The sequence below is a fragment of the Zonotrichia albicollis genome, chromosome Z (assembly GCF_047830755.1).
Source record: "Zonotrichia albicollis isolate bZonAlb1 chromosome Z, bZonAlb1.hap1, whole genome shotgun sequence".
In the NCBI taxonomy this organism is placed as follows: domain Eukaryota; kingdom Metazoa; phylum Chordata; class Aves; order Passeriformes; family Passerellidae; genus Zonotrichia; species Zonotrichia albicollis.
The window spans coordinates 32,683,568-32,695,824 of NC_133860.1; the positions used below are offsets into that span (position 1 = coordinate 32,683,568).

General features: G+C 41.9%; 1 long non-coding RNA gene across 2 annotated transcripts in view; it reads left to right on the plus strand.

The window, feature by feature from the left end:
• Window positions 1–10,178, plus strand: part of LOC141727229 (uncharacterized) — a 50,187-nt gene extending 40,009 nt beyond the window's left edge. Inside the window, exons 2-4 of one of the 2 annotated variants that reach the window (XR_012578283.1) lie at window positions 2,124–2,202; window positions 2,974–3,080; window positions 8,190–10,178. This is a non-coding gene — a long non-coding RNA (uncharacterized LOC141727229). The remainder of the gene's footprint in view (window positions 1–2,123; window positions 2,203–2,973; window positions 3,081–8,189) is intronic. The other variant, XR_012578284.1, reaches the window with a different exon arrangement.
• The last annotated feature ends 2,079 nt before the right edge of the window (window positions 10,179–12,257 follow it).

The following is a 12,257-nucleotide window of genomic DNA, read 5'->3' on the forward strand; positions in this document are numbered from 1 at the left end:
AAGGTTTTTCTGCAGGGCCTTCCTGTCTTCAGGGGAGTCAACAACTCTTTCCAGTTCAGTGTCGCTGGCAAATGAACTTAGCATTGCTTAGAGTTCTGCATTGAAGTGGTTAATGAAGGTGTTGAAGGGCACCCGACCAAGGATGGAGCTCTATGGAACCCCCCTAGTGACAGGTTACCAGTCTGATGTCACCCCCTTCACAGAAACCTGCCCATGAGCTGGGTCTCACCCATCCCATGTTGTTTTTGTCCAGCTGTGAGCTGATTTTGTCCAGAAGAATACAGTGAGAGAGAACAATAGAAGCTTTACTGAAATCCAAAAAGATCACACCAACTGGCTTCTCTTGATCAACTGGGTTGGTTACCTTTTTATAGAAGGAAATGAGATTCAACAAGCAAGATTTCAGACATTGTGAGCCATGCTGTTTGTAGGTAATATTTGAAAATGACACTGTAAATATCAATTCCCACCACTAGAAGTGAAGTTCTAGAAGTGAAACCATGTGTTGCCTACAGCCATTTCTGCTTTAAACCATCTGTATCATGTTGCTTTAATATGTGGCTATGTTGCTTCATGGAAGATGTGTTATGATCATTTTTTGTGGGCTTTACCAGTACTCAACAGCTACAACTTCCTGGCAGTATGGTGTCAGAAGAGCAGCATATTTAATGAGTACAATATATCCTCTATGGCTACAAAGAAAGAGCAATACAAATGCATATCTCCTAAATTAAGTGGGAAATTGCCTAGCTATTACTCTGGGACACTGCATGATTTTGTACCTTCAATGCCATTTATGTTCAAAAATTATTCCTTTTTCCATTAAAGCAATAGCCTGGCTTTTACTATGCTATAGCAAGGTGATAGATTAGACTAATTTTACTCCAAACCCATTTTTGAAAATGACTGCTTCATCTATATAAAATTTTTGCCTGGAGCCATCACCCTGATCTTTGTATATTTGCAGTTTCCATGACCAAGCTTTGGTAGCCATGGGGCTACAGGGGTGGTTTCTTTGAGAGGCTGCCAGAAGCTCCCCCACGTCGAACAGAGGCAATTCCATGGCTCCAAGATGGATGTGCTGCTGGTCCAGGCAGGGCCAATCAGAATTAGTGGTAACCCCTCTGTGATAATATATTCAAGAAGAAAATTATTGCACAGTTGTGGCCACAGAAGAGTGGGGTGGGAATATGAGAGAATATGAGACAGGAACAGCTCTGCAGACACGAAGGTCAATGGAGAGTGAGGGGCAGGAGGTGCTGCAGGGGCTGGAGCTCAGGTTCTCCTACAACCTGTGGTGAGTCCATGGTGAGGCAGCTATGCCCCTGCAGCCCATGGAGGACCATAGGGATGCAGAGATCCACCTGCAGCCCAGGGAGGAGCCCACACTGGAGTAGGGGGTTGCCTGAAGGAAGATTGTAAACCCATGGGAGGTCTGACATGGAGCAGGCTCCAGGCAGGGACCTGCAGACCTGTGCAAAGAGGAGCCCATGCCTGGAGCAGGTTTCCTGGAGGGACCCACACTGGAGCGTACTGTGCCTGAAGGAGTGCACCCCATGGAAAAGTGTTCTACCTTGCAGCAGTTTGTGCAGAAGTGTTGTCCATGGGATAGACTCACATTGCAGAAGTTCATAGAGAATTTTCTCCTGTGTGAGAGAGCCTGTGCTGGAGCAGGGAGAGCAACTACTCTCCCTGAGCAGTGGTAGGAGCAACGTGTGATGAACTGACTGTAATCCCCATTCCCTGTCTCCCTGCACTGCTGTTGGGGATGAGGTAGAGCTGGGAAGGTGGAGGATGGTGGGGAAGGGGTTTTTAAAGTCTTATTTTATTTGTCATTATCCTGCTCTGATTTTGTTGATAATGAATTCAATTAATATCTCTAATTCAAGTTGGTACTTGGGTAGTGATTTCTCCTGGGCCTTATTTCAACCCATGCCTTCTTTCTCCCCTGCCTAGCTGTGGGAAGGACTGATAAACATGCTTTTGTGGATGTCTGGCATGCAGCCAGGGTCAACTCCCAGCGTTCTCTGTGGGATTTGGCCACTCAGAGGTGGGGTGCAGGTCACTTGGGATGCTTTTTGTCTGAATACACTGTAGTACATATGCTCTTTTTTGTACCACAGGAACTTTGCTAAACATGGGAATATCCAATCAGAGAGAAAATTGAGTGAAGTGCTTTGAGGATGGACAACCTCTGTGTGTGTAAGATCATTTCATGTGGGAAAAAAGTGAACCTTTTCGACCTGGCACTGTCTTTCTTTTGACTGTGGAGATCTCTGTTTCATAAAAACAGTGTCACAGCCTGAAATTAGTTATCAGTGGGAGAATCAAGGCAGACCAGACATTCAAAGGTAGTGACACTACCCTGTGAACTGTTGCGCTGGTTTTAGCTGGGGTAGAGTAAGTCTTCTTCATAGCAACTGATATGGGGATGGGTTTTGAATTTTTGCTGGAAACAATACTGATAACACGGGGATGTTTTAGCTATCACTGGGCAACACTCACACAGCATCAAGGCATCTCTTGTGCTCCTCACTGAACCCCAACACAAGGAAGCTGCAAGGGCACAAGGAGTTGTGAGGGGATACAGCCAGAACAGCTGGCCTCAGCTGACCACAGTGATATTCCATCCCACATGGCATCAAGCCCAGCATGTAAAGCTGGGGGAAGAAAGAGGAATGGGGAGAATGTTTGTGGATAATGGCATTTGTCTTCCCAAGCCACTGTTACACATGGTGGAGCTCTGCTTTCCTGTGGGTGACTGAACACCTGGCTGCCCAGGGGAAGCAGTGAATGAATTCCTTGTATCAAAGCCTAGTTTTAGTCCACCGTGGGGGGAGTGAGTGAGTGGCTGAGTGGGGCTTAGCTGTCATGGGGTTAAACCATGACAGCTATCCATAACACTGTCTGTCAAAATTAGTGTAAGAGATAATAACTCCAGTCATATTATTACATATGGGATTTTTATTTCAGGAAAACCAAAGCCATGAAGGAAACGAAGTATTGGAGACCTGGTTACATCTTGCTGAATCAGAAGAGAATTTGAAGTAATAAGTCTACTGGATAAGAGCAGCATGGCTGTAAGCATATGGGGTTAAGCTCCAACATTCTCTTCTTGGAGAAAATGTCCATGCATTTAGCAGGAGCAAAAATTATAAACATGTGCCCATTTTCAACTTAAGCAAGCAGTAATTTACAGTCACCAGTGGGATTATTGTAATGTCCTCTCCTTTATGTTTTCATAAGAAACTCAGACATAGACACTACTGCTACTGGATTTGTTTTATGTAAAACACTATGTTGGCCCTCAGTTCAGGGAGTATACCAATAGATTGAGTCAGTAAAGCTCTGTTACCCCATTTCATAATCAGTAATTAGATAGTTATGACACTCTTGCTGGACCTTTGCTTAGCTAATATTGTCTTGACACCAAACAGAAAAGAAGGGGTTTTTTTTCAGTCTCTCCACACATGTATTGACCAGTTTCATTTCAGTTCAGGACATTGTGTCCCTCTATCTGTGATTCTGCCCCTTCACTACTATGCTGAACAGGAGCAAAGGGCTTTTCTAGTGAGTCTTGGCCTCAAGAATCAAGGCATGGGTGCTGCTGCTGCCTGCAAGGGCAGGCACAGCAAATCCATCTGTCTGTAAATCTTTAATATAACAAAGGCTCTGGCTCTGCACCAGCCCATGCATGCACCCAGTGAGGCTGGGTCAGACCTCGTCTGGGTGACATCACTGTGGCACCACTGTATTTTAATCAGTGGGAAGGGTAAATGAGGAGAAGAGAAAGGGGGTTTTCCTCAGATGATGTGATCCCAGCTGCCCTACATGGGCATGAACATGAAAATGAAGGCTAAAGTAATGGGACAGAGATCAAGGGACTTGTTCTGGAGCCATGGCCTTGCCTATGTATCTCTCTCATTGCCTAGTGGCAGGGGAGGGACAGGAAAGGCTGAAAACACATAAAATTTTACTACTCCCATCCTATAGATTTAATTCATTTCACATACCTAGTCTAGTTTTCAAACCTGTTCAGAAATCTGGTACCTCCACATGAAAATTAGACCCCAAAATCACTTGTCTATAAATGGCAAGTGAATAGTTATGTACAATAGAATGCTCAAATCTAAAACCTAAGAGCAAGCTAAGCCAGGAGCTACCCTATGTCAGTGAGCACACAGCTGCCAGGAGCTAGAAAAAAAAATTCTAAGGACATCATGTGTCTTAGACCTTAGCCTTTGCTACGGGCTGCAGAAAATTGCACCCATGGTATGTACAGCCAGGACTCTTTCTGGTATGTATACATTTCTAAAGGGCTGGCAGAGCTCATTTGTTTCTTTAAAAGTATTGTTAGCACTTGTTCCACCCCCTTCAAAAGTAGTGAGAACATTCAAGAGGATACAGACTCAACTCTTTCCTCATCTCAGAATATTTTAATCCCCCTTTTCCTGCTTTTCAGAAGATGGAGGTCACCAGGAGGTGGCCTATTCCTCCTAGACATTTTTGGGAAGTAGAAGAGGACTCTTTTCACCCCTTTGGGAAAATGGGGATGTTACGCACAAAATTTGAAAGACTGAGTGATGGAGGCAGAGCATGAATCCCTGGTCTAGTGGTGGCTTAGAGCTGAGAGCCACAGTTTGGGAGCCAGTTTCCATGGTCATTCCTGTATTTTAACTATATCACCTAACATACAGACACTGTCATGCGAGCAAAAACCAGAACTCAGAACCCCTACCAAGCTAAGCTACTTACCCACTTAAACTACTGAACTGGGGCTCACTCCGTGAACTTTGAAGCCTTGTCAGTGGACTGTACGTTTACCCAAATTGGTTTAGTCTGGTGGCAGGGCATGTCTCTCAAAGGGAGGACATATAACTCTGAATCATCTCATAAACAAGAGGGAACTAAATTTGGTTGACTATGCCAAGGTGGATAAATTTAGGTACACAAATTAAACAACTCTGGAGGAAAATTTAAGCTGAAAAAGGCCAACTGCCTATTAAACCCAGGTGTCTTCAGGGATAGGCAGGCATTTTCAGGATAATGTTTTGGACTTCTAGATCCCAAATAAAGTCCTTAAGTCCTCTTTTGAACCTGGCCCAAAGCCCTGTTTGGATCTGAATACAACATTTACATTAAAAATCACTGCTTTCTCACCTTACTTTCAGGTGCAAAGTTCACTGAGTTCATGAATATAAGCCAGTGATCCTGAAAGTCTGGCAAACACAAGAAAAGGTGGTTCAGAGAGCTGGAAATCTGGCAGACCTACAGCACTCAGATTCTACAGTTCACGCATCCTCAAAGCAAGAGAGATTAAATTTACCCTCCCAAGCACCAGCCGCACTGGAGCTCAGTGCAGCAGGCAGGGAGAGAGAAGAGGGTCTGATCTAGTGCCGTTGTGCCTGTAAGTGCTGTAACACTGTGGAGATCCCCCTGCCAGCACTGCTTAAAGCACCGTGTGTGCAGGGAGCTGCACTTAACAAGCCTGCAAGTTGTTTGTGAGCACAGCATGGAATATCCTGGCACTGTGGCTGATTGCGTACAGGTGGTAAAAGGGAACCTGACATCCAGGCTGAAAGCACCTTTGCACAATACTGGCCACCGCAGCACACATTGGAGACAGGTGACAAAAAATGCATCTGCAGTCCTTACTAACATATCTCCGTGCATTTACAGGGAAGTTGCAAGTGAGAATGACAGAAACAGCAGTGGGAAGGGATCTCTAGAGATTATTCAGTCATGCCTCCCACCTGAAGCTTGAAACTGTGGGGTTCTTTTCAGTGCCTCACTGTCTTCTCAGGCCCCTTGCGTGCTGACAGGTTCAAAGATGTGGAGTGCATTTCGGGCTCTATAGTACAAAAATAAAATAAAAGCCTAAATGAAAAAAAAAAAAAGGGGGGGGGGAAGGAGAAAAGAGAAGTCAGGAAAGAGCCTCTAGTTTTACAACACATGTCGAAGTCCATGGGTAGTCCCGCTGCAACTGGAATGTGTGGAGCTTTTTTGCCATTAACCCCAAGACGAATGGCTTGTTTTAAAGACAGTAAAAACACCATGTTGTGCAGGTGCCTCTGTGTGCGGGTGGATTTCTCAGGAGGATGTCAGGGACTGTAGCCACAGCATTGGTGCTCCCCAGTGCTCTGCACCATCTGCAGCGTGTGAGGGGGAAGCAGCTGCAGTCCTGCACAGCCTTTTCCCCAGGTTCTCCTCTCCATCACCACCCCATTCGCCTCCAGACCTCTGTACCTGAAATTCCAGACTTGAGGTTGTTAAACAAAATGCCAACTGAATAGAGCAGAAACTAGTAAATGAGCAATAAAGGAATCATAACAACAGAGGGCGATTAGAAAAGGAGTGGAAATGGGAATAATTCGATAACATAATTCTAAATGAATAGTGAATCTTAGATAATCCTATTAACTATTTGCAATAAATGGAACAAGTGGTTTGTCAAAGTACTGCTAGTTTTTCTACGGTTTGATAGATCAAGGTTAGTTACTGTTAGAACCACAACATTATGCTTTGTTTTCAACTGATGAAGGAGTAAGATTGATTTGAAACATATGGTGAAAAATACTGCCGTTCTTTGTTTGCATCTGTTATACTTTTACTCGTTAGTAATTGGTCCACAAGCTGCATTTCTATTTTTTTTGTTGTATTTTTTAATATATTAAGTGAAAACAGAGACTTTAAGCAGATGTACAAATGAGAGGATAAACCTCTCAGAATGCTTTGAAGCTGTGTTTTATTTTTTTTTCTAGTTTGTTTTATATCTCTAGGGCTACACACAGGGTTTTCTGCTAGTGAACATGGGTGAAAGGCTTTTTATTGGGTCTCTTGGACCCAGTGAGTAGGGGGTCCATATCTGGCATCCTGTAATGGCAATTTTTCAAAGATATAAGAATGCACCCAAAGTAGTAGCACCTTCTTCTGTGGTTCGCCTCTGTTTTTAAAAGTGTTGACTTGTATTGTATCAGAAAGGTTCTGAAGGAAGTTCCAGAGTGTTTATTCAGCTAAAGCCAAGGCTCTGTCATGTGATTAGTTCTTTGAAACTCACAGCCTTCAAACTGTGAATAGCCCAATACATAAAGGTAATTCTTAAGGGTGCAATGCAGTGGATTCCCAGCATTTTCACATCTTTACTCTTTTCTTAGATTATGAAGAACAGCTAATCATAACCTTGTGATCAGTGAGTGCATAGCAGAGCAAGCCTAAAAGTCAGTGGAAATTACAATGTGTGTGCACTTCAGCAAAATCAATTTTGTTTGTTGTTTTAGTGGCATGATTCCTGTTTACAGCAATCAAACCATCATATTACACAAAGTAAATCAATAGGGTGATAATGTAGCTGTTTACTGTGCTTATAGACTTGCCTGTGACTATGTCTAGGACACATAATATCACACAATACAATGTTCTTAATTTTTTATTTCTCTTTGGATGAAGGTTGACATAACTCACAGGTACTAGCAAATCCCACCATGCTACAAAATATAACATTTATAGGAGATACATATGGTACATATTTATAGTGAGCAAAATAAGGACTTGTTTCAATTATGCATGTGGATTAGCTCTTTGAAGAAAAAATAAAGGAGGTGTTACCTCATGCCCATATAAATCCAGGGGTAAAACATGCCTAAAACAAAAACCCTTTTACATGCCGTTACTTATACATGAACATTAACATTTTTCAGGCATAACTCTGAACAAGATACACAGACATATGCTGCTATGAATCTTGGAGAACATGCTGTGCTTACATTTTTCAAACTATCCAACAATTTCAGCAATAAACTTATTCTGTGCCAGAAAAGGACAGTATTTGGATATCCTGTGGGCAAGAGCAATATATTTTCAATGTACATCAAATGCATATAGGTAGATGAGCAAGTAACTATTGGCTAAATTAGGAAGTGAACTTTCAGCATTTCAGCTGTTTGAGACATCATCCCATGCACACACTATTACCTGCTGTACCTTGCCCTGTGCCCAGTGCATCCTGTCTGCCCTTTCACTGAGATGCAATCAGCATCATATCTCTGGGAGGAGACACTGCAGAGTCACAGGCCACTCTCACTTCTGCCTCAGATTTACTCTGCAGCAATCCACTCGTTAGAGAAAAAGTACAAACAGTAAAACCGGGTCAGTTAATTGTCATTAAGAGTTCATCTATGTCTGTTTCATAGGATGGAAATGGCAGACTTGGATCCCTCACTGCTTTTCTGGGAGACACAGGACAACTAGGGAGAAGCAGGAGCCGGAGAACCTCCTGAAGAAGGACCCTCAAGCAGAGGGTACCACTTCCTGATTCAACACAGGATGAATCTAGCAGACAGTGACATTGCTACAGACCTGGATTTTCATGATATTTAGGAGTTATATGCATCCACTTTCTAATTCATGTTTTGTCTGTGTAAAAAAACTGTGCAGTTAAAAGTAGCACTGCTTCCCAGCAACATGGGCAAAGTGCAGATTAATGATATCTGTAACTAAGACACATTTTCTTTGTGTATTATTTTGTGTATTCTCTTGAAATTAATCCATAAAGAGTGAGACCTTGAAGACTTCTGTGTGTTATTTGCAGTATGAGTTTTTTTGGAGGTTAGTGACACTGATTCTCTCGTCCTGAATCTCTCCTATTTCTATAATTTCCAGAGTGCAGAACTGCTTCCTCCACAGCGTGCTCATCAAAAGAAACTGCAGTATGTCGTGGTCTGAAAACTTTACCAGAGCATGCTAGGTTTGGCCCTTCTCCCTCTGTCTTCCAGAGACTTCCAAATCTTCCCCTAAGGGGAGCATTCTTCAGCTATTCTCTACAAACCTTGTTTTGTTTCCTAGTGTTTCAGCCTCCCTTTCTTAGGTTTTGCTTTATATGTACAAGTTATATTCCTGAGACTCTTGACAGATAATGGCCCATTCCTTCAAGTCCTCTAGGGTCTTTTCTAGGGTCTAGATCATACTAGGTAGAAATATTTTCTTTTGGGGTTTTTTTGATAGTTTTTTTTTCCATAATAACTTAGGACAAAAATTACTTGTAAAATCAGATTTGTGTGTTTAATAAAATGAATACAATTTTTTTCAGATGATTTGACATTTTATGGAATTCTATTTATTTGTGTTTCAATTAACTTTGTTAACAATGGCAAAGTTAGTAATGATGTTTGGCAATCAAAACCCATTATGAAGTATTTGAACAATACAAGGTTAGTTAAGTTAAAGGAGATGTTGTGCAGAGCATTTCAAATTGAATTTGGATAGTGGCAAGCATCTGTGTGTTTGGAAATCTCTAAATTTCTGCCTGAAGGGTAAATTGAAGCTTATATAAACAAGAACTTGTGATCTAATGTTTGGGCTTTTACTGACACAGGCACAAAGACACACACAGATGCACACATATAAACCTCTATGGGAGGTTACAAAATATAGGGAAGAAAAAGAGAGAAGAGTAGAGGAAGATATGAGACATGTTAGCTGTCTATTTAATGCTTTTCACCCATGTAATACAGCTTGGCAGACATTTTCCACAGTTCCACCAAATCAGACCTGTAAAAGCAATTAGCAGTCATCATAACGTGAATCAAGCTTGAACTGCTGTGGTTCTGAAAAGCGTGACAAAATTAATTGAAATTTAGGCAGTGAATAGTTTTCACTTCCTGAGACAAGGTGTGTTTTCAGGGGAAGCTTGTTGCTATGTTGGATTTAGTTAACAGTTCTTAAGTCTCTTGTTAAAGGATTTGTATTATTTCTGTGGGTGGATCAGAGTCTCATCCAATTATGACTTCAGTACAGCCAAGCTTTGTGTCATATGCTTTACTAGCCCATACTGGTTTGCACATTCCTTTCACTTCACAGGAAGATTTAAAAAAAAAATAAAGGCAAAATTTTCTCTCTCAAGTGATTGCAAACGGTACTTTGGAACTATCAAATTTCTACTTAATGTTCATTTCATTCCAAAAATATCATTTTGGTGGCTTACTGGTGTATTGTTTTAGTAACTACAATAAAATTGTTTAAAATTTGGCAAAAAAAGTATTAGTTCTCAGCCTAGAAGCCAAATGTGATATATATCTATGTTTCCTTGGTTAGTTATCTTCTAATCTCCTGACTGTAGAGAAGAATGAATTTGCTTTCATGTTGTGTTACAGCTTTTTTTAAGCAATTTCTGTATTTAAATGGTTTACTGCTAATGACTGAAGTTCTGAAGGCATTGGTATGAGTGCAAGTATGGAAATACTGTACAGAAAGTAAACTGGAACTTCCTTAGTCCCTGGGGTATATTGTGTTCCTAACTGTCTTTTTTTAGCCCAATTTTGCTCCAAAATTACCTTAAGTTTTGGAACTTTTCTGTGCCAAGTTACAAGAAATATCAAAATATAATTTTTAGGGAGGTTTTTAGAGCTGATTGTTTTGATGCATTATTATTTTTATATTTTCTAATGTTGGCCCTTGGTTCTTGCCCTTGGGGTCTTTTCATGTCCCACAGAGTGCAATTCTTTAGTCACTTTGAAGCAGAAAATTATTCTGAATAATTTCTTAGATGTTCCCAAAAAAATGTTTTGTGAAAGCAGAGTTAATATTTCACTACATTTTTCCAGGTAAGACATGCCAGTAATACAGATAGGATCTGTGGCTCTAAAATAATTTTCAGAGTGAAGACTTGACTAAGAGTCAAAAGAAGCCTTAGTTCTCCTGTCAAACCTCACATAACATAGAAGGACAAAATAGTACTATATAATAGTTGTATGAAGGTTTCTTTTCAAAAATGCTAAACCCTTTTATGGCATCCTCCTGCAGCTCCCATTACATCTTCCCTCTGATCTCCAACATTCCCCAAATATCTCTGAAGCAAGAGAGAAACCAAGAGTGAGGATGCCAGACAGGATCTCACCAGAATCTAATCTAGCAATTTTGAGCAGTTATGAGACTCCCATGAGTACTGCAAGACTTGAAATTGCTGCATGAAGTTTAAATTTAATCCCACTGAAGTCTTAAAGGTCCAAACTAATGGAAGTCAATCTAGCATTTAGGGACAGCAAAAATATTTAGGCTGTACATAACAGGCTTCCACAACCTAATAATTTAACCAGAATGTATTTCTGTATTTAATATTTCTTTTCTAATGAGTCTATATAACACCTGTGTGCCCCAGGTCTATTTGGAATTGTTGGCCATTCGGGACTAATGCTTAGAACTGAGCATCCCCAATTGATTCTGAGCCTGGGAAACCACTGCAATTGTACCTGAGGAAAATTGAAGCCTAGCATCTGAGCAGGTACCATTCGATAAAATGAGCAAATGACAGGCAACACAGTTAGCCTTGCAATGGTAGCATTCTCCTTTCCCACTCCTCTGCAAAATGTAGTTATTTGATATAACAATTCTAATTAGGCACATTATAATGCAATGGAAATTTCCCAAGACACACTTCATTGCTAGAAATAGGCTAAACGACAGTTACTGGAAGCATCCTTTCCCTGTACACTAGTTATATTGTCCCTTTCTTCCAGTGCAAGGTCTAATTTGGGACATGCAAAGAGCTTTTCAGTTTTCCCCCATTCTCTCTACCCTCTGGAAATGGTTGCATTTTTGAGCACTGAAGCACACACACTCTGCAGTATTACATTTCTCCCATCTGGCCTGCAGCCTCCCCCCTCAGGCAATGAGCTCACTGGATCTCATAAGCTGTGGCAGGGTTAGTCTAGGTCAGCGAGTGCTGCCGAGGGTCTCCGCGCAGAGGTTGGGTGGTGCAGGGATCATGAGTGGCATTTCAGCAGGTGGCATCCTTTCCTTTTGGGCTCACCCCAAAAAAACACTGCCATGGGCTGGATGGACCCACTAGTGCAACCCAAGTTCAAGTCACCCCGCAGGTCCATGAAGGTCACAAGCAGAGTGCCAAGTGTCCCCTGCATTTCACAGGTCAGCATTCATGTCTACTGAGCCCCAGGACAGCCCTCCCTGACACATGCTACCATGCAATCCCTCTGGGAGAGACACACCACGTGGCCTTGGAAATGACAACACCAACTGCTCCATCACCTCCTACCTGCCACCTGCCAAACAGACCTCTTAAGGACTGGTGGAGAAGAAACCCAGGGTGGTTCTCGCCTGAGGATGTTGGGACTCAGCAGGACCTGGGAAATACAAGCCAAGGTAAATTGTGCATAAGCAATGAGACTCAACTGTTCAAAATCTCCCTGAAAAGTCAGGTGCATTAAACTTTTCTGGCTTTCAGGACTCTCTGCAGCAATTTGGTC